This window comes from Pleuronectes platessa, chromosome 18, assembly GCF_947347685.1.
Source record: "Pleuronectes platessa chromosome 18, fPlePla1.1, whole genome shotgun sequence".
In the NCBI taxonomy this organism is placed as follows: domain Eukaryota; kingdom Metazoa; phylum Chordata; class Actinopteri; order Pleuronectiformes; family Pleuronectidae; genus Pleuronectes; species Pleuronectes platessa.
The window spans coordinates 14595756-14621814 of record NC_070643.1 but is presented as its reverse complement, the minus strand read 5'-3'; the positions used below and the strand labels follow the sequence as shown (position 1 = coordinate 14621814).

Here is a 26059-nt window from a genome sequence, read left to right as displayed (position 1 = left end):
GTATGGAGACAAGGGATGCAGAGGATATGGAAGGGAGACAAGGGGAGGGATTGGCAAAGTCAACGACGCTGAGCGATGCAGCTAAGAGCAAAGGGACAGAGATATAAGAGCACAGGAAGATGACAGCGAGAAAAATGAAGGGAACATTGACAAAGAGGTGAAAAAAAAATAACAAGATAACAGAGCCACACAGGGCACAGAGTTGGAGTAACACAGAAGACAGTGGGATATAAAGAGAAAAAAGTATGTGGGTGGTGAGAGAGACGACAGTTTATCATTTATCAGTTGTTAAAGCAATAAAGTCTCTATAGGTCTCAGCATAAGGACTTTCCAGGTGCCACAAAGGCCATCCCCATTCATCTCACTAAAAGCTGATGTTGCTGAACTGAGCTCAACTCCTCTTGGAGAAAATTGTTTATCATCATGAACTCTTAACTCTTTCAGAACATCCAGGCACATAAACCATTAAAATATCTGAGAATAGGAAACAATTTCTGAGGCAAGGTCCATATAGGCAACAGAGTCACGTCAGTGGCCCGTTAAAACATCCCTGATTTGTTTACAATCATCAGCAGGTAGGCAGTATTTAGTAAAAACTTAATAGATATGGCTTTATTTGTGCGTGTTTTCACACCATGAAGCATACGGTTATCATGCGTTAGGGCAGAACTCAGTTTGATACCGGCCCTGCTCATCGTCATCTCCCTGGCCTCCCATGACCGATCATCTCCAAAGTTAATCATCTGGAGATGCCCCCCTAAGTAATTCCTACCATGCTTTATGAAATCTGCCGATGCTTTGCCGGCATGCAGGGTAATTAATGAAAGAATGATTTAAAGCTGGTCTGAAGTTGTTCCCTATTTCTTATGCTGAGATATTTTGTATTTTTTAGTGTTAAAGATGCTTTAATCTGATACCCTGTGTCATATTCACAGATGCTCCACATATATCAGCCTTGAAAACTTAAATATATAAAGGCAACAGGTAGTTTCAAGATTGTACCGATGACATTTGTTCAAAGAAACTATAGTGTTACAGGAAAACCTGTAAATTATCTAATTTGCATGAGGTCTGGATCCCATTTAAAGGTAATTACAATCCTCTGATGTGATCACTCCTGCCAGTTGCCACCCACAAGTCCCCTTCTGGATCTCCCCTACTTTTCCATCTCTTTTCTCAATTGTCTTTCTCTTTCTCATAGTACACTTGTACTGGAGGTGTGATTGCATTAAGCCACAGTGAGCAAGGGCATCCCGGGGGCCACGCTAATGTACAGAACAGAATGTACAAGTGAGTGGTTACTTTGAAGGAGAGCAAGAGAGAGGTTGGAGTGTTGGGCATCCATTACTATAAACATTTTAGCTAACTTGAAATGGCGACTCTTATAGGGGCTTCTGTGCAAAAGAGAAGGCAGGCGAGGAGATGCAGATTTGGGGCTTTTATTGCTTTCTCGCAGGATCACCCACAGCATCCACACAACAAAATACTTTTCAGTCCCTAAAGAATGTTTGTAATTTTCTTGAGATATCTTGCATTTTAGATTATAAACCATTAACAAGATCAGAAGAGGCTCAACAGCAATGATAGCTTTCAGCACTATTCACTTTTCAGGATAAAACACACATACCATAAATCATACGTGCTAATTTCCAGACCTGCTTACAACCAATTGCTGATTGGGTGTCTTCCTCTTCTGAATACAATAAAATAAAAACAAATGCTTCACAAAAGCAATATGTTGCACAAGCTGCAAACAGCGTGGGATATCTTTCAAAGCGGGGGCGAGAGGACAGGGATACCCTGAAGGAATAACATCTAATGCAATCAGATCGCTCTGGCCAATTAGTCAGTGTAGCCCAGCCAGAGATGATTCCAGTCATCATTTCTCATTGCTTAATGCTATAAAGCAGGAGGTAATCAAGAGCAAACAAAGAAAAGAGCAGCAAAAGTGGGTCGGAGTTAGGAAGGACAGTGGATTAATCATGCAGACAGTAGACAAACCCGGCTGTGTAAATAATGGAGCCCACACAGAGAGTCTTAAGTTCCTAAAGTACATATTAAGGAGTGCATGCACACAAAGATACAGAACACAGACATAGGGCATCGAGCCCCCATCCCGCTGCATAAAGTCACGCTGACAGACACACATGTATGGCTCATTAGTAATGGCCCCACATCATCATCATGTTTTTTTTCCATGCTGATGGCTGAATTCCATTCAATACCCCACAGCTACATATGACATTTCACATTTCACATACATATGCATTCAGTATGTTATGGAGCACAAAGACAAACTGTCTCTCTGTCGTATGGTCACCCATGTACTTTACTGAAAACACGCACAAACAGGTATAGATGAAGGTATATGCTGTATTAACACAACCAACATGCCGGCAGCCAGACACTGACTCACACACTTAAAGAGAGTACAAGAGTACACCCAGTGATGTTTATCGGGACGGAGTAATGGAACACACTGGCGAAGCTGAGCAGAGATATACACGCTGATTAGCTCCTATGGGAGAAGCCATTGGACCTTCCGTAAGATTATTGAGCTCGACTTCAACATCTCTCCTTTGTAAACAGACGGCAGCTGTATGGAAGATAAGGCGCTGCTGCTGGAGTTTGCTGCAAAAGAGTTATTCCTCTTATGTGGGGGAAAATTCCTTTTTACGATTGTGTCAACTGTGCTGAAAAGATTTCTGTCTTTATCAGTGCTACGACAGAACTGCTTTGTCGAATGGCGTTTGGCAGGAAAAACAGAAGATGTATCGTACTGCTCTGCTACGGAATTTAAAACCTTATAGAAAGGTTAACGCTGCAGTTTTTGGTCTGCACCACATATGAGCTCAGTTAATATGGAAACTAGATCTAGAGAGATTGCAAAGGTTAACAAGTTTGTTAGTTGGACAAGTGCAGAGCCCGTCAAGCTGGAGTGTGACCTTTGATGATGCAATTAGTGATGTCATCAAGTGGTGTCTCAATTCACTCATTGCTATTGCCATGGCAACAGCAAGCGTGGTCTGTAGTTTATGATGGATGTAGGAACCCCCGTCATGTGCCTTTTATTTTCTATTATGTTTTTTAGCTACATGCTTCTATGTATAGTTTTAAATCTGTTTGCTGTGTTTTACCATGTTTGTGTGAACACTGTACCTTCCTCGTTTAATTTAGGATAAATAAAGAAAAGAAAACTTCTGAGCTCAAATATAATCTCTTCTATAATGATCCCCCACCTGTGTTAAAACAATATTTCTACTTTCTGACATTCATACAATTTTTGTGTCCTGACAAATATCTTTACACAGGAGACATGATTATACATTTTTCAAACCTTGGTGAAAATACATTAAAAAACATTTTCACTTCAATGTGTTATATTCTCTCTCTTTTGTTAAGATAATTCTGTATATGCAAAACCTCGAAAACATCTCTCTTTTCATTCATCGCTCTGTCTCCTCTACCTCTCTCTCTCTCTCTCTCTCGCTCTCTCAATGATTCAGAAACAACCAGCAGACCGGGCGAACTCAGCGACACGGGGCAGGGTAATTATGTAATTGTTTGGTGTGTGTGCGTGTGTGTGTGTGTTTGTGTGTGTCTGCGAGACAAAAGCAGGGCTGAGTGAGACTTCAGAGGGGTCATGGATAGAGAACCGAAGAGAAAACAGCAGAAAGAAGAGAACAGAGGAGAGAAAAAGAGAAATGGAATTAATGTATTAATGTAGTTCCTTCTGCTTGTCTGTGGTCAGCACAAAACCTTTTCCTCTCATCTTTATTCTCTCAACACCTCCTCAAACTCCTCATATATCTCACTTTCCAGCTTTACTCTCCCCTCTCTCCGTGGTCTGGGGCAGCTGCTGTTGCCATTGGCAGTCTCAGGTGTGTGTATACGTGCGAGTGTGCATTTCCCTTGCTCCTCAAAACCAATTCAATCCGAGCCCAGATCAAATAAACTGGAGCACAGCTTTCACAAGGGGGCAGAGTAGGGGGGGAAACCATGCTCACATACTGAGAGGGAGGAAAGTAAAGGGACGACCCTTTCATTTCAATTTTGTTTCCTTCAAGAGATAACCTAAGTAAAGATTAAAGTATCTTTTTGTTTGACTGACATTCAACTGATAATTCATCATTATCTAACCTTTGATAGACCAAAAAACATTGCAAAGTTTTTACTTTAAATTTAGATAGACACCTTTATCCGACACTAAAAACATGATATCGCAACATCTTGAATAATTGTATGTTTTTAATAAAAAATTCGTAAATTATTTTCCTTTAAAGAAAAGCTCCAATTAAACCCAAGTAAATACATATTTAATATTTAAAAACATTAAGTGCCATGAAAATGGAAGTTAAGTGTCAAATGTGTCCAATGTGTCAAATGTGTGCATGTTTACCAGACCTACATACAAACAATGCATTACAATTAAATAATGGGAACTGCAACAACAGTCATGTGTTGTTTACTACACTTAATTGTCCAAACAGCTACAGTGGATTCAACATGGACTTGTATAAAAGTAACAACTTTTTAACACAGTCAAAAAAAACAGAATCCACATAATCATCATTTTATAAACTAAAATTCAAAAGATAGTTTTTTACCACTTGCAAAGATGAGTAAATAAAATGCTCTAAGGCAAACATCTTAACACAAACCGGGATTTCTGACTCTACCTCGCTAAAAGGCAGCGTTACTAAAATGGATCCAGCCCACGTATAGCTGATGACTGACAGTCTCTATATAGTGCTCCAATTAACAGCCATTTTCTGACATGTGTTGATCACCACAAAGTGCCGCCCGGCGTCATTGTTGGAGCCTCGAGACTGTCAGCCCTCCATCTGCTCATTTCTGAGGCTTTCTGCTCAGAGAAAGCCGACTGTCAGCGGCGGATTTACAAAAGAGAGGTAGAGAGGATACAGATTGATGGCAAGAGTGAAATGTTTAACTTCTCTCCAGCCCAAGTCTGATGTGTGAAGGAAGGAGGAGACTAGGGAGGCAAAATAGAGCCAAGACATGGAATTAAATTTATCAAATGATGCTCTTTTGTAACAGCATTTTGATGTAATTATATACTTGTCTTGCATTTGTTTCATCTACATCTATCTTACCTTTGCTTCATACTTTCTCTCGGATGCTCTCCTTCTTTTATCCCCCTCCTTGAATTAGTTAATTTAATAAACTAATTAGGCTGTACTTCAAAACATATTTGTATAGTTATGAGGCAAGTCCCAGAGCACACTGAAGTACACACAGAAAAATCTAATGATGCTGCTGGTGGGTCAATTGCAACTGTATAATAATGCTGAAGGGTAATATACAAAAAACTGTTAAGCAAAAAGCAGGTAAGCAGGGATGAGACTCTGAAGATACTTTGGGATTTGTAACTTTTTAAAAACAGATTAGACTGTAAATAGAGGAGGAGAGGAGAGGAAGACTGGTTTCCTCACTGTCCTCAGTAAGTCACTCTATTCACCCTCCTCTCCCTCGTAGGACAGAATAGAGCCTCAACACACAGCTGGTGAGACGGAGATAAAGGACTGACGGAGGGGCTTCAATAGATACAGTGAAAAGAGGGGCGGGGGGATCCAGCTCAGTTAGAGAATGGGGTCGAGACACTGAGAGAGGAGAAGGGCGAAAGACCGACAGGGAGGGAGGTTGGCAGAAGATAAATCGGCAAAAACTGAGTTGAGAGACATCACAGTGGGAGGGTCAAATTGAAGAATGAGACACTAAAGAATGCAATGAAAAGTAAAATCACATGAAGGAGGAAGAAAGAGGGATGAAGAAAGATACGAGCAGAAAGGGGCCGGACAAGAATATCCTCTGGGCCACATACACATAAACCCCCCCAAAAAACACTCAGTACTTCTGCTCTTGTGACTATTCCACATTACAACTGTGTTAAATGCTCCATGACTCAAGGTTTCCTGGCTGGGGACTTAGACCCCCAAGGGTTCCAACAATAAGTGTGACCTGACACAGGACAGAATCATACAGTAGAGTGTTAACTCACATTGCTGTCAATGAGTTGTGGAAGGTTAGAAATGTAAGATGCCAGTTGTCATCACTAATCCCTCACAATCCATTTGACCTCTTGGTTGATGAGTTTTACTTTCACGCTACAAACAGAAGTTCCATCCTACCTGAGCAGAGGAGGCAGAGCCACTTGGGCGGAGTAGGTGGAGCCTGCCGCTCAGTTGAGAGCTGTCACCCGATTGGAGCTGCAGTTCCTGGTGTTAAGTCTGGATCTCTCCACCAGTGGGAGGGAAGCGTCCCAGATGACAGCGCTGTCTGTCCACGTCTGTCTGTCTGCAGGTGCTGTCACCATTCCCTACAGGAAAAACAGAGAGTGAGTAAACATTAACCCAAATTTAAAATACATGTGTTCGTCTGTATTCTGAAAAACTTTGTAGAATGTATTGAGGTCACAGCTATTGCTTGTTCTACCTCAATTATCACTGCATAATAACCAGAGGCCACACTTTGCAATCACAATCTTCAGCTTAACCTTCAGACAAGTGTGGTTTTTCACAAAAGGGTTTGCTTTCAGTTTTAATGGCAGTTGTGCAGAATACTTTGATTTTATTAAAAACTTAGTTTAAATTAGACATATGATGCTTTTTCAGTTCAGCATTCCTCTTGTGTGTTATATGGGTGTTTTGTGTATCTTCACAATATGAGGAAAGTGATGAGATTTCTGAACATTGGAGAATGTAAACCTATTCAAGTTATAACCCAAATTTAAATGATGTCTCATTAAATCTATTGTATTCAGATCATCTACTGTCTTCTTTAAAACTCACTAAACTAAACTAATCTTTCAGCAGAGACTTAAAATAAAATAACTATAAAACCAATGAGGACAATGCTCTCCCATGACACATGGGTTTGTAAATTCAAAGAGGCAACCTGTTAACTTTGACTCCATAGTATTTGCTCCTGTATCTACAATGTGAGCAGAGTCCATTTTTCCAAACACGCCCACACACACACAGTCTATGTCTGCATTGGTTGTTCCTTCATAAGATTCTCATTTCAGACTGTGCTTGTGATTTCGTTCAGTGACTATCACTGTCCCCCTGCGATTCCCTCTTCGTGCCGCTCTCTCTTAGGAGTATCAGAACAAACACCCATGCTATTTATACACTGACGCCCCATCAGCATGGCAACCACACTTTGTTTACCCGCAAGAGACACTGGTTTGAGGCATGTGTCCTCCTTTTTTTCCTCCAAACAAAAACAGTTATTTGGAGGCATTTAGGTCCCTCTGATGAGGTTGGCTTCCTTTCTGGCGAGGACGGCGTCTCACTTGAACCAAATGCCTCCGGTAAGCTGAGGGCTGTTGTGATGAGATGAAGAGCTGGAGACAAAACTAATATTTCCGAGGAAAGCAAATGTGTTGATTTTGTTGTTGTTTGGTTATTAGCCTGACGGAGTAGTTACAACAAATAGTAAGTGGTTTTTCTTCTATAGCGATGATTAACAGTCACAAATATGTTTGGTGGGGTCGAGGGGAACAGTGGGTGAGGACTGTTTTTGACCGAGGTATTTGTGCAGTGGGGAAATATGCATTTTCATCTCATGTTGGATCATTATCATAACAGTATTTTTAAAAAACACTGTTGTTGTAAGATATAAGCAAGAAGAAAGAGGGAAATACTTGCTGATGAAGTGATCTTTATATTCTGAAGTAATTCTCCACATTTCTGTGACTGATTGCAATGCGCACCAAACAAATTACCACCAGTATTAAAATAATTAAACTGCTGATTTGATCTGCAATTTTCTTCTCCTCTCAAAGTCATCCGACAATGTATCAGCGTTTGGCTGCTTACCAAACTTTGTCTTAGTTTGCAAGTCTGCAGACGGCCCACTTTCCAAAAGTCAGTTGACCGACTAAATATGTTCTCTGACAGTTGACATATTAAAAACTCTCTTTGAGGTCATATGTTTAATAGGTAATTATTAACTGTTTGACCGATTTTCAGCCTGTTTTTTGCAAAGTAAAAGACGTCGGGGGTGAAGCCAAAGAGTGGTGTTCACTTGGTGTGAAATAATTTCACTGTGGCAGCAGAACATGTTACACCAGCGTTCAGAAACTCCTGTGAGTTAAACTGGACAAAGGAAACACGGGCAGGTCACCTCTTTAAGTCTCACTATATAAAACACACACTACTCTTAGTAACACAATACGGCTTTAATGATACGTATGCAAGCCTCTGTCGTGTAATCCATCTTTATATAAGGTCTATAGTTGGAATCGATGAACACTGTCTAGTCCTGAAACATAAGACATTGTCTTGTTTTAAAGCTATTACTTTCTCTCTATACAGTGGTATCAAACTCTAGACCGTTTGTCTGACTTGGTTTAGGTTTTGCATTAAAATGGGGAATAGTGAAAACCCAAGAAGACTTTTGTATCTTATGTCATCCAGGTGTAGCCCTGAAAATCAGAAAGTACATTTTTTCCCTGGTAAATAAATGTATCTATATGTGCCTAAACTGAGGAGGAGGGAGTCATACTAAGTGCACCAACCCACTGCAATCGTGTCGTTTACAGTAACCCTGGAGGCTATTACTACAGCGACAAAGACATGTCCCAAGGTCACAGGGCAGAGCTGAGCATTTAGTTGAACCCTGAAACAAGGCATCTCCTTGGAAACACAAAATCAGGTCAGTTGATCATGTGACAACCAGGCCCTGGGGACAGAAACTGCCACTAAAGCACACTGCGTGTTCTTGTTTTTACTAAGTTGACACAAACGCAACAAGTGTACAAACACACACACACATACTGAGGGACTGACGGGCATTCAGGCCTGTGAAACCTGCAGAACACCACACGTACACACTGTATTTACAGTCACGTACAGCCTCACAAACCCAAAACAGAGACATAACACACATACAAGATGAAAACACTGATAAAAACATTTTTTTAAGCAAGGATGGCAAACTAGTTATTTTAGTCTTTAGAGAATGTGATGCTTTCTGTTTGTCTTAGGCTGGTTGATGGACACAAGATCGACTCAGCATCTGCTTCAGACCTGCTGACTTGTGACAGTCATATGTTTTGTTTCTTTGAGTATTTCAAAAATATTGCATCGATACGGAAAAAAATAAATATATATATTTTTTATTTTAATCAAGAATATATGGACATTTAAGAAAATATAAATACAAATTGGACCAGATATTCAATACAACCTTTCTATACTTAATATTTATTGATTCTCACTGCTTCGCAGGTCCAAAGAATTATTATTCTATTTACACTACAGCTTAGAAACCATTTACTGTAGTGGCTGCCTGTGCTAAAAGCTGAGATTAACAGCTTAATCATCATAGTAAACATACCTGAACCTGAACAACCTGCAGCAAATGAACAGTTTTTACTATACTGTAACTGCCACAGGGATTATGAAAATAAAGATCTTCAAGATGCAACTTGTGCCAAAAATCTAATGAGGAAATTACTCACAAAGGTAGACAAGATATTAATTATGATAATGCAAGAATAATCAGCATGGAAATACAAGCAGAACATAAAGTATAAAAAACTCTTAGAGCTGTTCACCTGTCTTAAATTCAATTCTATTCAATTCAATATCTACCTTTGGTCGATTTCATGATGGAAATCAATATTGGGACAAAGCTTTCACCTGGATTCACCTTGTTTGCGAAAGTTGTACACATACACACACTTTCTTTTGTGCGTGTGTGTGTCCATATCCACCTATCGGACTGTTCCCTACCCCTTTCACTCTGCTTTTCTATTGGTCCCCTGCCTGCTGTCCCTCAGTCACACACAGGGTTGGACAGTCGTGTCCCCACCCACATGCCCAGCACACTCAAGAGACTCAGCAGGCACAGCTGTCAACAGAGAACACAGAGCCATAGGTGGGGCGTGCACATGTGAGTGTGCATGTGAGTGTGTGTAATGAGGAACAGAGCAGTATCGGTTGTGCCATAACATGCTGACCTAGCTTGTTTTGCTAATGCGTCTGTTACCACCGACATCCACACTGTTACTACACAGACAGACACCAGACACTCAACTCTCTTGGTATTTACAGCACGCTACAGTATTTTTTTCATCCCTCTCTTTTATGTGAAAGTTGTACCTCTCGATCAATGTCACATTTCAAGTCACATTAGCTTCTTCTGTGTGCATAATTAATGTGATTAAAGTCTTGCTCCGGAGGTTATAGAAGGGTACTCCATGCTCCCTTGAGAGCTTGTTTGGCTCAGTAAGCATGTCCTTCCTTATGCTGCCTTTGTTCTTTATTTGTATCTTTGCATGTGGATGAAAACAACAAATTAATGAAGCTTATAATAAAAGGATTGGACCAAATGCACCAAGGCAATTGGCCTCAGCAGGGAATTCCACTGAATCTGACTTTTACTTGGCCATTCTGCAAAAGCTACAGTGCTATCCAAACAAATATGTTTAAAATAAATGTTCCTTATCAAATGTGAAGGAAAATACATGAAAAGGTTTGTGGGATTGCATTGAGGGCTCTGGATTCACTGGCTGTATCACTGCAGCAAAACTTTAGGGCTCCTTTAAAATCAACGCTAGATAAGTGTACGAAAAATGAACAAAGCCGTCAGCCTGTACTCTGAGTTAATTTTGTCTGTAATTGTGCACAGCTTCTAAAAGCTTCCAGACGAAACTGATTAAACAGAGCAGTACCGTTGAAAATACTGTGGGGGGCAGTGTAGCCAATAGGTCAAGCAAGACAATCATAGGACACAAGGAAGAACTTTGAACGAACTATTTGAGGACAGATAGGTAAGAGTCGGTAAGAAACTACAGGCATCTATATGATTTGACCTTAACCACAACCTCCTCCACCATTGCCATGTTTGTTGTTGTCTGCGCTGCCCTCTAGTTGATGTATGACACATGGGCGTATAGTGATGGTCACATCGTATTTAAAACAGCATGAACCTTAAGAGGCCAATAAAAGGTGCATTGAGCCCGACAACGTGTCTGCAACATATGCAAGAGGGGTATAACTATGACCCAAATGATTGGGGACCTACAACATTAAGGTTTCAACTTGTAAAGCAACAAGTGAACGAACCACTATATCAATATTATACAATTTTATCATAGTAATCACCCATTTATGACTGTAAAGTCAGGATTAATAAATTAATGCTGTCTGTAAATACTACATCAAGCTTAAGGGTGTGGAATAAAAGGGCCAACGATATATCAATAGGCAAACACCTACTCCACCTACTTACCTAAATATTATATATTAAAAACTAAATTCTCAAAACAACTGAACCCATATGAAATATTTCGTAATATTTTTTTACTGTTTTAAATATTTATCTGTTTCATCAGTTCAGTTGCAGACATAAGTTAAAACAACAAGTTAAATTCTCTACTTTAGTCACATCTATTTTCTTTTGCAATACTCTTTTTGAACTATTATGCTGGTATGGTTAAACTGGAAAGCATACGGGAGACAGGGGACCTGCATGTACAATGAGTCTCAAAGAGAAACATGAACTGCCTCCTGGTTATGCAACTCACCCGCTAACACAATCAGTACAGGTCAAAGTTCAGGGCTGTTAAAAGCTGCCCAAATGTGCTTCTGTGTACCTGATGATCATGCTGTTTTTTCGCTGCTGATAAATACAAGTCACGTCCCCACTACCATTCATACAGTCTGCATGCATACACAATGCCTAGCAACCATGATAGGGTAGATAGCGTTGCAGCTAAGATAGACAACACTCTGTACACAACTTAGATAAGGTAGCCTGGTGTAGGGCGATAAATCCAGAAAAAAAATCAAGATAAAATCAAGATGATACTACATACACCAGCAAATATATCGGCTAGCACGCACACCGTATTGAGACATCATCTGGAACCAGCTCTCTAGGAAAAACACTACAGACCTTTATGTTAAAAGAAACTAAGCAATCTCCAACTCCTCTGTGTCAGGTCTTCACAACGTTAATTGAGCCTCTCCTGATGCATTTGTACCTTCTGTGAATTAATAATACCAGCTGGTTAATGTGATGATGAGTAGGAACTACTAAGTCAAGGTTGTGTTTGGCCTTTTTTATTACATTCAAGTATTTAAAAAAAAGCTGTCAGTATTGAGAGAAAAGATTACTGAGCAACTGAGAAGGAAATGCCTTCTTCCATGTTTGTGTGTGCTGGATGTACAGCATTTACCCATGTGAACGTACTGTACATGTGTGTGGGGAGGTATAATGTGAGACTGACAGAGTGCGCCAACGCCGAACATCAGAGCACAAGCTGCCACCTAAGGGAATTACGCAGCATTCTTCAGTTGAGCCGCGTTACAGCGCAGAGGGAAGTCGCAGGGAGCCGGGCTTTGATCGTCCACTAAAGATCCCAACACTGGGATAAGGGGAATATGCTCCGAGGGGGCCTGCAGGGAACACACAGAGTCACATCTTCAAAGATGTACACATGCGCACACACACCACGTTCGTCCACGTAAACGTTTCCAAACATTCGAAAGACATATCCTGCCCATGCATGCATAGTAATTCTCTGCAGCTTTTGATCCTTCTCCAAGTCTTTCTCTCCCTGTCTCACATGCAGACTGTACATTACACTACACACACACACGTACATATAATCTGAAAAACATAAATATGGAAAGCTCTTAATGTCATCTACACAAAGAGTAAATCATCTCACCAACCTGCATAACACACAAATACTTCAGCGCACAACATAAACATCAAGTGCACCCAGCAGATAGAAGAGAAAAAATGGAAGCACATTACATTATGTGCAATTCATTTAGTTAAATAATGAATATAATTAAAAACAGGCATTCAAATTGATCAAATCGAGAAATAAGTGATGTGTAAAATGGCGGCAAACAGTCTTAATGTGATGGGACTCCTCTGCGGCAGTAATCTGACAACGAGGCAGACGGCAGGTATAATGGCTGGATTACAGATGTTCTACCACAGAATTACAGCAAGGAGATACAAGCTGGGGTTGACAGAGCAGCTTTCATGAGCCCTCGTTCAACTCCTTGACACAAACCTTTAGTCGCACTCAGCCCCACAACTCCACTCACTGTCAGAGTGTGCTGAATTGACCTGTAATCTTTTTATTATCCTGTATGTCATGCATTAACAGGTTTCATTTTAATGGCCCCCGTTGTTTGAACAAGCCACAAGATAAATGGTTCAGACTGAAAATAATTTTGAAGTGGCACTTTCCAAAAAAGAACATCATGGGTGAACTCGCTTAAATATAATTTGTATCAGACAGTCCTTGTCATATCTCAAAGTTGTCTGCATTGCTGAAAAGTTAAACCCAACTTAAAAAGTAAAAGAAAAGATTGTTCTATGTTTGAAGGCAAATCTAATTGATAGGACAGCACACAGTGGAGAGTTAAAAGAAGGATCAGATTGAGCTATTTTTAAATTTGCCAATGTATCAGACTCGACCACTCATAACAGAAGCACATGTCGAAAACCATAGTGCTTGATAGAAAGAAAGTGGGTCAAATAGAAAAGGAAATGGCTAAAAGATTTAACTAAGAAGAGCAAATATTTGATAGTGGAGACCCACAGGCAGAATTAGAACCTGATTGATACTGGATTATTAGAGACAATGCTGAAGACACTTAGCCTGGATGCCAGACGAATTTAGCCCCGCCCACAACATTTTAGGTCGGGCGGTTCGGTCTGGAGTCGCTCCGTTGGGAAAAAATTATGCTCGACCGGGCCAATCAGATTGTCACGGTGGGCTTTATACGATGATTGACAGATGATCAACGGTAACGTAATCAACCACGTCATCAAAGTGCCCTTGGGTTGAATTCGTTTTCAACAAACATGCCTGCCGCTGGCGAGCTGAGATGTGTAGATGCTGCCATTGAGTCTGTTTTAGAAGACATCGACAGCGCATTCATTTTGAAAGAGGAACACAGAACGTGGAGGCGACGCCAAAGCACCGCGCTAATCCCTATCGCCCCGGCGCTTGGCTGTTCACAACGGACACTGAAGCAATGCTGAACCGCCGGGCAGCGCTAATAATATCACCCGTTGATCCAGTAGATCGCTGCACGGCTTTGTGCCAGTCACACCGGAGGCTGAAGCACCGCGCTGCGCCAAGGCTGCCTCGTGGTGCTTCAGCCTCCGGTGTGACCGGCACAAAGTTTTAACATGGGAGTGGATGGGAGCCAGCTGTTATTTAAGGCTTGGCGCTGCGCTGAAGCGTCCGGTGTGAACCCGGCGTTAGTAAATAACTCACAATGCGTTGCTTAGCATACGTCACATACTACGTTGCTCTGATTGGTTGTAGGTCTATCCAATTGAGCGAAGAAGAATTTTACTTCCTGGTCAGTTGAAACACGCCCCATAATCACAGCCCAATGGAGCGGTCTCAGACTCAGACAGATATTCTGACTAGAATTGTGAGTCTGACAACGTCAGGCTAGAAGACACTATTAGGGAGTAAAGAATTCTGATAGATATATTGATCAATATTCTTACTCAAGTAGATTGTAAGAGGTTGTTGGTCCATTAGTGGTGCAGATTACAGGTCTTCTTTGTGTGTTATTGCCTCTTTTCAACTGCCCAGAGACGACAAATACTATGCAATATAAAGGGAGAAGTTTATGGTCCTTGCTAAACAAACAATGATGACACCACTTCTTGGCCATGCGTCTTTTTTTTTGCATTATATTCAGAAAAAAGTTTTCATATCGAGGCACATCGTTTAACATACACGCTGCTGCCTCTAGAAATCAATTGACCAACTGATATATCTGTCTGGCCCTAACACAAATCCTCTTGATTTACGATCTATTCGATCATGTATCTGTAATGCACCAAATACTTTAATACCCTTCTCTGGACACGAAGGTGAGTGGACCGCAGGTAGATAATAGTTATTATAGGGTTCACAGCACGACCTTAGGAAGTCACCAGCATACGTCACAAAGTATCACAACTGTGGCAGGTTCCTGCTGGCAGCACAGCTGCTCACATGCACACACTGAATGCACACACACGGACACAAAGACTTTTGGCAAGATCACTGCAGGTACCCCCTCCCAGACCCACCAATGTACATAGCCGCAATCATAAAGATGCACACAAAAACACACACACAACATGCAGGTGCTCATGCTGCACCGCCAGCTGTCCCTCGAGATTTGGCTCCAAGGTCTGATGAACAAGACAGAGAGGGCGAAGGGAAAAGAGGAACTACAAGACAGAGGACTGAGCAGAGACCAACACTGACAGCACAGTGTGTGCGTGTGTGTCTGTGTGTGTCTGTGTGTGTCAGGTCATGGCTCACTTCCAGCATGCTGCACTGCCCTTAACCCAAATAAAGTCCAGTTATCTTTATTTAACCTTGGCTGCTATGTGCCATTTGTGTATATTTATGTGCATATGCGTTTGTGTGTGTTTGTACACCATGACCTTTGTGACCACTGACAAAGTACAAGAGCATCATGGGTGCTCATTTAAATCTGCAAAATCATCAGGAAAGACAACAAAGCCTCCTCAGAAATCATAACTTTTCAGGCGTTTCAGGCCAGTGTTGTCGGTTCTTGCGACTTTAGGTTATGTCGCAGTCTTGTTATATCAGCTGCATGACACATCAGACTCCGACAGAGCACTTACAATCGGTTATATAACCAAGGTCACAGGGTCAGAGCCGCTAACATAGCGTAGCCACACCCTGCCTGGCTGTTTGCATTCCATAGTGAGCTACACTGTCAATGCGTGTCAAATGGGAGATCTACTGCACAGCTCTCCTGTCTCCAGGGCCCAGGCACATCTAGTGCTTAGTGTGACTTCTATCCCTGCAGCCATGAGAAAACGCCAATCCATTTGGAGTAGAGGGTAAATAAAAATACTAAGCTCATTGGTCAAATCCAAAACAAATTCTGGAAAGTCTTGCTGCAATTTTTATTCCAATGACTAATGTCTCCAAGCAAATAGACCAATGTTTGGTTTGTACAGGTATGTCAAGGAATGAGGAAACACGAAGTAGTGTGAGAGTCACATGTAATCTTTGAGCATTTTGTCTCTTTCAGTGAGCTCACTGTTTTGGCTTAAATACTTGCACAGTGTTAGGAGTTAATACTGCTCTATTTTAAAAGATGATGTCTACCTCCAGTTTACAATTGTAATCATTGAGCCAGGGAATTACGTTATACCCTCACAGATATATAAAAAAAATACAACATGCTGTGCCTCACACACAGAGGAGGCTTGTGGGAGCTCACTGCCCTACTATATATTATACTGTGTTCTTGTCAAGTAAAATAGTGCAGTTGCTTGTGGCAGCTTGTTAGACTGGGTGTTAGTCACAGGGATGGGCACCATGGGGCTACAAACTGCTGCAAGGTCATACTGAGATTTCATTGTTGTGGAGGTGAACCAATTACGTCAAATGTGTGCTCACACAAACACACACATACTGTGTCACAAGGAGAATTTTGTTAGCTGTGGATAGGTGTTACTACTTACTACAGATAAACAAAGAATGAGCTATATCCAGATTGAAATGAAAGGAATTTACTGTGCAAATGGTGTATGCACTATGTGTCCTGCCACGGTTTCATAATATTTAACTTTTTTTGCAAAAACAGATCTGAGACCCCGCTGTCACTGGGGCTCTCACTGTCTCAGGCAATCATGTAGACGAATCTGTCAAAATCAGAAGAAGCACTGGAAGAAATCTTGCCTGCATCAGTGGCACTTTGAAACAACCCTAACGTTTTACCGTCCGCTGCAGGCTATAAAAATTCACCTGAAACTCAGCAGATTTCGCTTTAGCTGTGCACGTTCGCATGATAAGCATACCAGTTCTACAGATTAATACTGGCCCCCACTCTATGAGAGGGTACTGTGTGCAAGTGTCAACGTTTGCCGCCCTTTTCAACTGATCAGCTCCAAAAGTTAATCATCTGGAGATACCATCCCAGGTTATATTACCAGGAGTTTGGTGAAAAACTGTCCTTTAGTGAAAAGACTGTGTTGTCTAGTCTAGATATAGGTGTGTAATGTAGTATCGAAACAGTATCATTTAACATATTTATAATATTACCATATTCAATTTTCTCTGTACAGGGGAATACATATGCATTAGAAAGTCTCATATCCACACACACACAGAGAGAGAGAGAGAGAGAGAGAGAGAGAGAGAGAGAGAGAGAGAGAGAGAGAGAGAGAGAGAGAGAGAGAGAGAGAGAGAGAGAGAGAGAGAGAGAGAGAGAGAGAGAGAGAGAGAGAGAGAGAGAGAGAGAGAGAGAGAGTAGTCCCAGGTCAGGGAGTTCTAAATGCAATCTCGTCTGATACATACTGTACCAAAACCCTCTCTCGTACTCCACCTAACACAGCTACAGTACACATACATGTGTACACACACTCACACACAGACACACACTCGCTCACAGGAGTGCCCCAAGTGTCTATACATGATTAAAAGACTGAAAGTGGGGCAGGCTCACAGTTCTAGCTCTGTAAAATTACTGCAGTTTCTTCCAGTTCACTTCACACACACACACATCCAAGAAGCTCCATGTCCAATACACATAGCACTGGTTCAATAACTGAGTGATTCCCCTGATGAAGGAGCGAGGGAGGGGAGCGGAGAGCGCAAGAGCCAACAACTTATTGGAGCTGGACAGACAAGAGAGACGCCTTATGTTAAAACCTCAGCCCCTCCCTTCTACTCATCCCCCAAGACAAAATGCTTTCCTGCTGCTATGCACTTGACAGGACTCTGGACAATTCTTTTATAACAGCATTCTCAATACCTCAAATAGACATTAAGCCCCCACCCATCAAGGGCTCTGCAAGGGTCCACAAACTGTTCCAAGAAACCTCCATGTTGCACAAAATATGTGAATACGATCTAGAAATCTTTTATGGATTTCTTGTAATAAATCAGCTTTTAATTCCAAGTGGTTGTCTGTGAATAGAATATGTTCTCACTGCATATCATTGCGCCTTTTAAAAAGCATTTTAGCTGAGAAATGAAATAATCAATTCAAAGGATTCAAAAAATATCCTGGGGAATTGAAAGGCCCCATTAAAGTCAAATTCAGTGGCCGTGAAGCTTGTCTTGCTTTTGCAAAATGCTGGTTACTGAGACATTCTTGGGTAATAGAACTGTCACACATTAGTTTGAAAGCCAAGCAGCAGAAGTTGCGTCACTGCATTTTGTGTTCAAACTTTATCTCCACTGTCAAGTTATCATGGGGGCATTTCGTTTGTCACCTCTGAACTTTTCACGGAAAACATCTGCAAACTTTGTGAGCACCAAAATTAGCTCTCGTAGAAGTCAAATGTCACGTTGCTTTAGCTGTACTCTGAACTGGTCAATTCTTATCTGGTGAAGGAAAACAAATCTCTTTATTTAGATATCTAACAGAAATCAGGCAACAGTCCTCAGATAACACCTGGGATTCTGAATATTGTGATTTCTGATATAAAGTAGGAGGAGTTGCCTGATGTTATGCTTCATACCTTTTTAGAATAGAACATTTTGTTGTTTTGAACCACAGTTTCAAGAATCAATCATTTTCCAAAACATGGACCTATACTGCTTGGAACCAAGCACTTTTCTCTGTTCTGTACCCAAAAGCAAACTAAACAACCACTGATAAAATCTCATATCTCCTGAGCTGATCAGACACATACATATTTCGGCTCATACAGTCATACCCTAATGTTGAGAATCAGGCTGGAAATCTGTAATGACTCAGGGCTCCTTGGACTGAGAGAGACAAACTTCTGTTATGTTCAGTTCTGTGGATTTACAAGAAAATTTGCCTGAGATGAACCGTTGTTCTACTAACACTGACCTAAAATGGGCATGAGCAGGATTTTTCCCCAAACACTGAGTATATCTCAGATTCATCAGAATTTAGGGGGAACCACTAGTGTTTGTTTATTTTAGTTTTTTCACTCAAAAAACTGGGTCACATCTGTCTTGAACATCAGCTCTCCAGATTAAAGCCACTGACACAAGTTGTCCAGGGTAGTGCAGATGAAAACTGGTGGAAGGTACAAATCACAGCCAAAAGGTAATTCTCTTCTCTACAGGACACAAGCTTACTACTTTTTACGAGGTATTATGAAACTGTGCCTCCGTTTTAAAAGATTAGAAGAAAACAACAACAACATAAAACCCTACAAATCTCTCCTCCAAAGCTGGAACTCAGCTGTATTACCATAAGTGGCCTCAAATCATGTGTTGCGCTTGGCAAACGCACCTAGGACGGAGGAAAACCGTTGCAAAAAGTTCAAACCAAAACCTGCAAATCCAGCAACTTCTTAGCAGCCTTGTGCAAGGTTTCCGAGAATTACATCAGAGGGTGATTGTGGGAGAGGGAACACCATGCTGTGGTTTTGGGGTTGAAAGGATGCTTTTTCTATGTGAATCTTTGAACTTGTGTAAGTGTCCATTTTTTTAATTATTGATCACCGGGTCTCAACATCTCTACAAGATAAACAGAAAAAAGTTTGACACCACAAATTACCAGTTCCACGAGAAGCGTTTATGAAATGCAGATAGCCTTCAGGTCATGGTGAAAAGGGCAATATTTATTGCCGGTCAGCAGATAGATAGGATGTGAAACATACACCGGCACGTATGAATACACACACAAACACACATAAACAAGGAACACCATTTTAAAAAGCATACTGGGTATTTTGTCACGCTTCCCATTTAGCTCTAAATGAGATTTAAGGGCAATCCTTTTCTTCAGTATCAGACATATTGTTCCTACACTATAAATATAGGGAGAGATTGCCTCATTTTGATAAAGGTATATTAATATGTAATAAATATGTGCTACATTAAAGATGGTGGCTCTGAAGGCCGTATTTAGTTTGACACTCTGCAACTACATTAATTTTGCAGGCCCTTACTTACAATGACTGCACCTGGGACCCACATGCTCGGACCGCCCCACCCCTAACACACATAGACACTCTTAAAACACCAGTCCCCTTGCTTTTGTGTATATGGTATCCATGAAGTGCCTCTTAAAGCGTTACGCTACCCCTGTACTTCCAACCCCCACCCCCCGTAGTCTACAGTTAGGTAGCGTGTCCTGTCAGGTTGCAAATGCACTCAGCTATCCATCTCAGGCAGCTGCGCTAGAGGTAGTGTGGGGGCACATCGCTAGCAGAGCTAATGGCACGTCATGTAGCATTAAGCCAAGATGACTGTGCGCTCGCCTCAAAAACCCAAAAGCCAAGGGGCTGAGAGAAGCAGAGGAAAGGGGGGAGAAAAGCATCTTTTTACTATATTCTGTTGGTGGGTATTGAGGCTGATTGGCGGTGAGAGTTTTGATAGAACGGGGGGAGTTCCGCGTGTTTTTAGGTTAGCGGTTAATGCAGCACATCTGACAGGCATAGTAAGAAACCATTCAGAATCTGTCTTGATGCAGGATGTCTAGAAGTGGTGTGGTAAAATTGTAATAACACTTTCAGAATGTATTACCCTTTACACATTGGAGTAAATGCATGGTGCATGTTATCAGAGGCGAAGAGTGGAGTGTAAAGAAGCTGCATCAACAACTGACAAACAAAGTGGGACTCAGCTTCTTTATTAGGAGGGTTATTCTCCAAAATCTTAGACCTTCACATACTTACACAAGGGTCTACTACTCGACAACTGAATGAATCATCCAGATCCACATCAACACAGCAGACATACTGCAACGCGGCAATACTGAAAGTCAATAAATACACAATATGGACACATATTTCCACCTTAGATGAGGTATCTGTTTACTTGCTTTGATGATGATTTTCAAAGCACTTGGTACGTTAACCATGGCTTTCTGAAATCTGACACGTGGGAAGTTGAAACGTTCCCGTAAGAGCCATTAAGGTTATGGAATGTAAAAGAAAAGTTATTTTGGTCTGATGATGATGCCTAGTAATTTCCCATTAGGTCAACTTTCTTCTCCTACCACAGGTATTTTCCCTGGGCAAGCCCCTGCAATGGGCGTGCACACATACATAAGCACAGCTGAACCAATAGTTTGTGTGTCTGTTGTATGCCCATATACACATCTGCTGTGACTGTGTGTGTATAATGAAAGTCATGTAAGAGGCAGTCATTGAGAATGATGTGAACTGTCAGACGGCACATGAGTTTGTCTGTCTGGGGTTGTACAAACAGTGCTACCTTACAGTATGCATTACTCTAAACAATGTGTAGTGCACATCCAGGGCAGGTGTGGCCCTAGGCTATTTTGCAGCCAAATTTCCTTTCCTACTGTGGCAGCTGATTGGAGATGACAGTGTCAAAGAAGCAGAACTAGCCGGGCTACAGTGCAACCTCACATTAACCTCATTTATCTGAGTCGTAGCTCTTCACCTGACCCTGCTACACACACACTCACTCACTCTCTGATGAACACAACGGCAAAAACAAGGGATTGATGTGCAGAGGAGGCAATTATGCAGAGCAGTATCTATAATATAATTTAAAATCTCCCTGTTTGCCTGTGGAACACATATCTCACACTTGCCCCGTGTATTGTTAAGGGCCCAAGGAAGTGCAGTGTCAAATATGATGCGATTTGGACATGTGATACTTTAATTATTAATAAACAGGTGACCAGTGCCCTTAAGCAGCCGCAGCTGGGACTCATAAACATGGGTGACGGCGATCATGACAACCGCAATGACAACTGATTTTCCAGTTTGTCGATTTGTCGAACAGGTGAACAGATATTTGAGCATTGGCCGTGGCACAGCTACAAGACTCTGCAGACTGAGTCTGGCACCAGGTCTTTACTTGCCACAGCTCAATTACTGCAGGTAATTTTTACAGTTTGATAAAGAAAGCTGCAACCAGCTTCACCACAGGCCTCAAAAACAGCATACAGCACATTCCAAACAGTGGGCACTAGACATATTAAAGACAAAAATACACAAAGACACATACAGTCATGAATATTTAAAATGGCTTTGTTATGCAGGCCATGAATTGAATGGTAAAGGATTATATTTGTCGACATGGGTAGGTCATTCGAAAGGAATGGTGGAGCATTGTACCGGGCAAACATAGACAGAAATAAATTCCATGTAGGTGCAGTATGTCACTGAGCTTTTGTCTCTACTCTCAACGCAGTGCAAGTGATACGACTGTCCAACAACATGTCTGTGTAATTTATCGCTCCAATTCCATGGCCCCTCCTCGGCCAACAATGTATAAAATCCATTTGCTTTGAAGGGATGGTTCTGTGCTTGTCAAGCAATACTAGCAGGCCACTGGAGAAATGTGTTAGAATATAATCTGTTATCAAATATTACAGTCTCAGAGGGCGGATGACAAATAGAGAAAGATTCTCTACACAGAGGTTCTGATACTGTAATTGGTGATGGAAACGTGAGGCAGGGAACATCCCGGCTCGGTGGCTCTTATCTCTGCTGCAGTGTTACAGCACAGCTCCCTGACAGTCATGGCCAGTCCCTGTTCCAATGTCATGAGCTTACTACATAGCTAAAGGGAGGGATAGAAATAATAGCCAGTAAGTCAGTCAGCCAGCCAGGCAGCCAGCGTGTCAGTCAGGCAGCCAGCGTGTCAGTGAAAGCTTGTCAGCTATAGCGAGACTGCAGCCAAGCATCAAGCCTAATGTCCAGCAAGATGAAGCTGATCCAAGGCCAGTCAGCCACTCAGTCATCCAGTGAAAAGGATGAATTGGCCGAGCCACAGCTAGCAACCAGTCTGCCAGATGGAGAGACAGACCAGACACTTGCTCTCTTGAAACCACACTGCAGCTAATGTAAGAAGAGGAATATTTTCAGCCTTGTATACACACTTTTGTAAAATAGTGCATGGGGTCTGATTTGCATGATGCTATCTCACCCGCTCATTCAGTGCCCAACCAAAAACACCCCAGACCATAAGATGACCCAGGCCGGTTTGTTCTCATTCACTGAGGTATTGTCAGATTGACATCGATAGAGCTTACCATTAATGAAATCAGATATTTTGCATGGACGCTGCCCACACAGTCCCATGCTGAGACTTGACATCAGCATCCGAAGGAGTAAACAGTAGTAATGGAAAGAAAGTTTGTGCCAAGAACAACACTGATGAAGGGTGGGTTTTGGTATTCCAGGGATTGTTTCTATCACTGGCCATTTTCCTGTTATTGAATTCCTCTGTCTCAATGCATATCCTCCTGGCTTCAACTTAAGTAATTGTCATACACACCCACTTTACAGCTCAGGGTCCAGGGGGCTTTGCAACCCAAAAGAGAACTTTTGTTGGTGAAAGCGAGAAAGAGAGCATTCATGGAAATTTCCTGTCCTCCGCTGTCACTGTCCCATAAACTTTTATCATAATCCCACGGATATATGCTAATGTTTGCGCTCTAATCTCGACAGTACGTATGACCCCAGCTCCTAGAATTCTTCTTTCATCTCTCCTTCTCATCACAATCTATCTGACTGTGTCCCAGGTTGTCAGCTTATCCACGTCCCAGGCCGGGAGCTCTGCAGGGAAGAGAAGAGCCTGTAGTAGCTGTCTGACTGCCAGTCTTTGTCAACTTCCCACTGTAATCCTCAACTGCCTCTGATAAGGATAAGGCAGAGACGACTTGTCTAGGAGAGGAGAGGAGAGGAGAGGAGAGAAGAGAAGGATCCAGCTATGTAGACTTGGCAGATCGAAAGGAGCAACAGACGCAGAAAAGTACATGACACAATAAAACGTTTTTTGAAGTGGTGAGATGAGTAGAAATAGTATTGAGACGAAGGAGGGAGGGTAACAATTTCAGCTACAAAACCAGATTCCAATTCCCGAAAACTGCAGTGGCTTTTTTATGAAAGAGCTAAGAGCCACTTCTCTATAATGCACTATATAATAACAATAAGCATAGAGAAAATAACTCCAGCCACATCTGAATGTCATATAAAGAGCGAGCAGTTAACAGTTTCTCCCTCATTTAACTTGGCCAATGCTTAAAAAAAAAAAAAACTTCTTTCTCCGCCAGGCTTTACATGGAATACGATGAAATATGAATCAAGGCAGCAAGATCACAGGACGAGCATGCTGCATATACTATTGCATGATGATTTACATGGAGTTTCACATTTGATGTAGAGTTGAGGCACAGAAATCTTTCTAGGGAGAGTTTATTAAAGCGGCTCTGAGGATCTTCACTGACTTGATAAGTTGCTCAGATTGAAACTGATGCGGAAAACTTGAATCTCCAGCCTGACTCGCTTGTTTGTTTGCCCGCGTAAGCACTCGGTCATCATTTGGACACTTTGCACTCTTCAATCCAATTTAGCCTCTTAAGGCAGCCTGCTTGACATATGGACAACTGTATATCTTGTCAGCTAGACTGAAGACCATTATAGAGGCAACACAAACATACAGCCAACTTAAGTCCCATCACCAGCTTCCCTTTATCACATGGTTACTAAACCATGAAGCAGCTCATGATCGATGAGCCGCCACAAGTTTGTAGGATTGCTTCAGTTCCCTATCCCCCTCCCTTTGTCTCTGTCATTCACACATTGGGACAAGTAAGATTATGTCGCCACTTCAAAATAGAGACGGCACGGAAATAGGATCAACAGGGCTGCACATTTGTAAATACAGTGTAATGTTCACACACGTACAAGGCAGAAATCCCCAAGGACGAGTATATTAAGACGAGTGCTTTAAGTGAATTACACTTTAAAAACAACTAATGACACTTCAGGTACATTAGCATAATAGATGAAAAACAGATTCCAGTATATGCAATGGCATCTCCGTGCTCACAGAAGACTAATGCTTTTGTTCTCTGAAATGACTCTGGGAAATGTTGGGCAAATTGGGCACAGGCATTATCTGGAGTTTGCCTTTCATATATGAAGGATGCTTTCCAGAAAATTCCAAAATGTTCAGACTTCAGAGAATGTCTAAAAGCAGCTTCAGAAACACACAATGACAACACAAAATACAAAACAACTTTCATTGATCCCCTTTAAAATCAGAGCTCTGTGTGAATGTGAGTGTGTGTCCTCTCTATTGGATGCATGCATGTGTACTTTGTGCCCTCATGAATAGAGCAGGATGAAAAGGAAAAAGCTGAAAGGTCTGAGCGCACTGCATGGCTCAACGAGATCTGCCCCCATGCTTTAGTTTTACAAAAAGTCGTTTTTCTCACACACACAAACACGCACGTTTTGTTTTGTCCCACTTCGATCCCCTATACTACCTACAACACTACATCTTCTCCTGTGCAGCTCATGCGTCTTGTGTTCAAGGAGACGACGAAGGATTAACTCGTGACGGCAGTCGCGTGCGGTCGCAGAAAATCTGGGTTGACATCATTTTCATTATACCACATAAAACGTAAGGTTTGTTTGGGAAAGTAACAGAAAACATGGAAACAATGTCTGAAGGAGAGGCGGGAGGGAGGAGACCGGAGAGCAGGGTGTCTAATCAATATGCTTAACACTGCGTCTTTCTGAAACACACATCGTTTGTGTGGAATTGGTTTTTGTGCCTTGCTGTGTCTCTTTTCCGTGTACAATTATCTCCTAAGACAAAGTGGTCACAGCTAAGTCAAATTCTGTCTTATTTCTTACTATACTGATGTCGTATTATACAGATTAGTGTTTGATGCAGCATGATTTAAATACTCCTGTGTGGCCAAAGAGGAAACCAATGTCATAATTCTTCTGCCCCAGAACCACTAAAAGCCTTTGCAGACTTAAGTGCAGTGCAGAGTTGTTTTCATTGGTGCTGATAAGTAGACACCCTGATGTGACATACTCACCAATGCAGACTCCAAACATCTCAGGGGGGTTTGAGTAAATGCAATTTCAGATTTTCAGAGAGATGGGTAAAAAGGTGCTTCTGTGAGTTTACACTCCACTTCACATCTGCCTGCAGCGTGTAACCTGTCAAAGTTATTCTCTATGCAGAAGTTAAGAGTAAGTTCTGCCATTCCAGCTATTTTCTCTATAAATAAACACAGAAGCCCACATCCATCTTTTTCAGGTGATTGATTTGATTTGTCTGCCCCTCCCACTCATC

General features: G+C 41.7%; 1 protein-coding gene across 3 annotated transcripts in view; it reads right to left on the bottom strand.

Moving 5' to 3' along the window:
* atxn1a (ataxin 1a) overlaps window positions 1-26059 on the bottom strand; it is an 84171-nt gene that overhangs the window by 53658 nt on the left and 4454 nt on the right. For 2 of the 3 annotated variants that reach the window (XM_053446006.1, XM_053446007.1), the window contains exon 2: window positions 6150-6337. The gene's annotated coding sequence lies outside the window, so the exon portion shown is untranslated. Of the gene's footprint in view, window positions 1-6149; window positions 6338-9620; window positions 9741-26059 lie in introns of those variants that run through there. The other variant, XM_053446008.1, reaches the window with a different exon arrangement.